The sequence below is a fragment of the Ambystoma mexicanum genome, chromosome 9 (assembly GCF_040938575.1).
Source record: "Ambystoma mexicanum isolate Mex_15411 chromosome 9, UKY_AmexF1_1, whole genome shotgun sequence".
Classification (NCBI taxonomy): Eukaryota; Metazoa; Chordata; class Amphibia; order Caudata; family Ambystomatidae; genus Ambystoma; species Ambystoma mexicanum.
The window spans coordinates 173,458,373-173,463,330 of NC_090931.1; the positions used below are offsets into that span (position 1 = coordinate 173,458,373).

Genomic DNA, 4,958 nt, shown 5'->3' on the forward strand with positions numbered 1-4,958 from the left:
CAGAAGTTAAAGTCCTGGAAAATAAACCATCTAGACCTTTCCACAATCTCTCTAATTCAGAACTTAAAGCACTCGACTCTTTGGCCAAAAACTCCCAAATTGTCATCAAGAAAGCAGATAAAGGTGGAGGTATTGTGGTTCTTAATCGCACCGATTATGTCACGGAATGCGAAAGACAACTTCGTGATAACCACTATTATTGCCCTCTCGCTCTGGACCCGACACCGGAACTCATGGCACTCGTTGCAGATAAAGTTTCTAAAGCTAAAGACCGAGAGTGGATCTCGAAACAAGAGGCGGATTTCCTCAACAATAAAAAACCAAGCATCCCCACTTTCTACACTCTACCCAAAGTGCATAAAACCTTGGTGAACCCTCCAGGTCGACCCATTGTGGCAGGGATTAATTCTGTACTTGAACCCCTCTCTACTTTTGCGGACCACTATTTGAAGGGATTTGTGCAAAACATGCTATCCTATGTAAAAGACTCTCGAGATGTTATTAACAGTCATGAAAACTTGGCTTTCGATACAAATACCCAGTTGCTATTAGGTTTTGACATCGTATCCCTCTACACCAATATCCCCCAACAAGCATCCCTTGATGCGATTGAAGAAATACTTCTGGGCCGCATTGATAATGATCCGGTCCCTACTTCGTTTATCCTTTGGTGCGTTGAACTAGCATTAAAACGAAACTACTTTGAGTTCAATGGTAAGATTTTCCAACAAGTTGAAGGGACCGCGATGGGTGCCACTATGGCTCCGAGTGTTGCTAACTTGTACGTAGAGACCTTTGAGAAAAGCAACGTCTACAGCAACCTCAATCCCTATAGTAATAACATCGTGAAGTGGAGTCGCTACATTGACGACATCTTGGTCATATGGAGAGGCACCTTGACTGAAGCTAACAATTTTTTCAACTGGCTTAACAATCTTAATCCTCACCTTCAGTTTACTATGACGTCTAGTAACGAGTTTATTAATTTTCTCGACCTAACCATTTTTGCAACCAATGGAGTCTTGAAAATTAAGCCTTATCATAAACCCACCGATAAAAATTCTCTTCTTGATTATTCCAGCCATCACATTAAGCATCTTCGTGATAATCTTCCCTTTGGCCAGTTTTTACGCCATAAAAGGAATAGTTCTACGAAAGAAATATACGAGGCGGAGGCGAACACTCTCGTGAAAAAACTGAGACAGAGAGGGTACCCTAATAAACTGGTGAAAAAATCAGCCAAAAGGGCTTTTAATAACAACCGAGAAGCACTATTGGAACCAAAACCTGTTAAACCTAAAGATGATCGTATTGTGTGTGTGAATACCTTTTCTAACCGGAGCTTTGAGATCACCAACATCATTAAGAAGAATTAGAAAATCTTTCAAACGACCTCCCCCTCTATGAGTGTGCCGATCTTTGCTTATAAAAGGAGCACGACGATAGGTAACAGGGTTAGTAACAGCAAACTTAAACCTATCCCTATCCAGGAACCCAGATTAACCACCCTATGGGGTCTACCTGAACCTACCGGTCACTATCCTTGTGGCTCGTGCGGGGTCTGTAAATTGACCTCTATAACTAAAAATGTAGATGTTGGCCTGTCAAAGCTCTGGACACAGAAAAACTTGACTAATTGTAACACCGAATTTGTGGTGTAGCTGATCACTTGTAAATGTGGACTGCACTATGTAGGGAAAACAACCCGCAAAGCCAAAACTCGTATCATGGAACACCGGAGCTGTCTCAAGAACAGAACTGAAAATGCTCCCATGGTGAAACATTTCAATCTTCTGAAGCATCATCACGAGGATTTCAAATGGACAATATTGTTATCACTTAAAGGATCTAACTATGCCACCCGGGAGAAAAAATTGCTTTATATGGAACAAAAGATGATATATACTCTGCAGAGTGACATCAGGGGTCTTAACGAATCTATTGAATGGTACAACATATAATCGTTTACACTCACTTGATCCCTTACCATCGTTTTTTGTAGACTGTGTGCTACCTAGTGTACTAATTCCTTGTCCGGTCTGAGCCATTCCATGATGGCTGCCATGACTAACCACATTGCTCTACATCTCTTTTCTCTTCCAACATAGTTGTAGGACTACTGTATTTCCCTGACTACCACTCGCACATCGGTCGCCCAGTCCTGCTGCACTGCTGCCCGCATAACAGACGGCACTCTCCGTACTATCCACACAGCACTAGCGCTGGCGGCAGGATTATATCCTGGGGCTGTCGGATTTGGTCACGACTGACACTCTTACTGCCAACTTGAAGGTATTGCCTGTGGGGAAGTTGTTTACTTTTGAGTGTTACTAGCCGCCTTCTGTCTCCTATAAACACACGAGATTAGAGACTATACCTTGAACTACCTCTTTAGGTTCTAGTCACCGACTTCTTCTCAACTTCTGGAATTATATGGGGCACACTGTGGATAATTCGTTTTGTCTCTCAGCACTGGGTTTCTCTCACCCGGACACCTTTTCATATGTTTTTTATGCGATACTAGTTTCGCTATTTGCTAAGCCTAAGCACATATCCTGCTTTTTTAGTGAGCTACTACTCAGCGCTCATTTGGATGTTTTTTCTATATCCTAGGTAGAGACGACCCTCAGTTCTACACCGCCTACTACCTTTCGAGTAGAGAGCACCCACAGGCATCAGTGGAGGTATTTATTTCCCTCTATTTAGATGCCTTGGTTCATGTATTTTGAACATGCAACAATAATGGCTAATTTGAAGCTCATGTTTTGCGCTTTTTTTGTTCTTTACTTTGCAGATGCTACGAATACTTCAAATGTCATCATTTCGTTTTTAAATGTTGTCTTGGTTACGTGGTCACCTGTATATCTCCTGATGAATGTTCCATAATAACTGTAGGAACTGAAACATGTCGAGCTAATACTCTGTACTGGCACCAGAGTTATTAAGTTTTTTGACATACTGATTCTAATTACTGTAGAGTACGTTGCACTTTCTGTAAAGCGTACCTCTTGATGTTGAGTGTATCCCTGTTTTTGATACACTGTCAATTAGCTAATTCTAGCTTATCACGTAACGACTGTTTGATATATGTTTAAATGTTTATGAATTGTATGTACTGTGGACCACACTATTTAATCACTTTTTAGGTCATAATTCTATTAAATCTGATGTTTATCATTTTAACCACGACTGGTCCTTTTGTGGCTCTCCCAATGGGAGCTCTTTATATGTGTGGCATCTACACTATAGCTCTGTCTCCTCTTTAAACACGGATCTTTGTCCTCCCGGACTTAGACAGAGTATACGTTGCTAACCTATCTTAGTTAAACGTATACCGGGTTTCCTCCCCATTTAAGTTGTTCTCCCTAATACAGAGCCAACAAAAGCTGGAACAGCAATAAAATGTTAATAGAGCATGCGCAGACCAGGTAGTCACCCTGCAAAACTGCCTAGACCAAGTAAAAGAAGAAAATAATACATTAATTCTCAAAGAACTTGACTCCCAAACTGAATTTGATGAAGCGCGCCAGAAAGCTGGTACACTCCAAAGACAAAAGGGACGACCTGGCTGTACAGAGGGGTACTCTAATTCAGGAAAGGGACACCTTAGGCCGGAGGTCAGTTATTTAAAAACTAAAATGGAAGAAAATCACCTGGCCCTTCAGGGACTGGGTGAGCTCAAGAAAGACTACGAAAAACTGTTGGAGCATGCCAGGAGGGTGGACGATGCTCTAGCAAAGAATGACCAGGCCAGTAAGGACAGGACTCGGGAGGTAACCCTCCTGCAGCAGAAATTGGCCCAATTCCAGAATTACACAGGAAGCACAGAGAGACAATGAGGCTCTCCGTGAGAAAAATGACAGGCTCCACAGACATGTAGCTATGCAGGAACGACTAATAGAGACTAGTAAGGCCTTGATAGAAGAACAAAAGGGCCAGGTTCTTGCATGGCAACAGGGAGTAGGGGCTGAGAGAGATGAGGTCCGCTGCGAGAGGGAAACACCTGAGCATAACCTCAGGAACCCTGGTACCAGAGACTTTCATCTGTTCAACTTCATGGACTGCCACCCCCATGTCCACTGGTGCACATGAGCCAAGGGCCACAGGGATGGCAGACTTCAACCCAATGGGGAATATGAGGCTCATAGATCAGCGCCTCCCAGGAATGGATGGGTGGGCATCTAGGTATGTGTTCCCAAGTGCTAGGGCCATCTTCTCTGATCAGGGAGACTCCAATGAGAGGAGGATCAGAGAAATGGATCCTCAAAAGTGATCAGAGATCAGATGGTAAAATTTGGTGGGGAACTCCATGAGAGTAGGCCCACTAAGTGCATCCTGAAAACCTCTTACCAGCTAGGACAGTGGAAGGGGGGGCACTTAGCCAATCCTGGGAGCAAGGAAGAATCAGAAGACTCTTCGGAGCACCACAGGACTCAAGAAACTAGGCCCCCATATTCTGCCAGCCATTCCCAAGCTTGCAGAATCCGGGAGAGCCTAGAAGACCAGACAGGCACCTCTGGTAGCAGTGCCTCTGAGTCAGAGGATGAGTGGACCAAGAAAGCCAACAAGGTCAGGAGGGCCTTGCTCAAGGATCCCCTGAAACAAATAAAAGCCATTAGGCGCGTCATCACGCCCTATCATAAGAATGCAAAATATTCAGTTTGGGAGCACCTTGAGCTATTTGAACAAATGATGGAAACTTTCCATTTGAAGGACAGCCAAAGCTGTATTCAATATGTAAAGTGGACATTTTCTCCCGAGTACTACAGCGTATTTGAGGAGCTGGAGGATCAGAATCATTCCAGATGGTCCACCTATAGGGCGGCCATCCTGAAACATTTTTCCGTTCACAGGAATCCACAGGAGGCTCGCAAGGCAGCCTACAAGTTGCAATGTGGGGAAGATCAGGCCCCACAAGAATTTGTTCAAGAGTTAAAACGTGCCTTTGCGCAGACCAC

General features: G+C 43.7%; 1 long non-coding RNA gene across 1 annotated transcript; it reads left to right on the plus strand.

The window, feature by feature from the left end:
• The first annotated feature begins 2,372 nt into the window (after nucleotides 1-2,372).
• Nucleotides 2,373-3,183, plus strand: LOC138489607 (uncharacterized). The gene is made up of 2 exons (XR_011274832.1): nucleotides 2,373-2,684; nucleotides 2,795-3,183. It is a non-coding gene; the product is annotated as an uncharacterized lncRNA (long non-coding RNA).
• The last annotated feature ends 1,775 nt before the right edge of the window (nucleotides 3,184-4,958 follow it).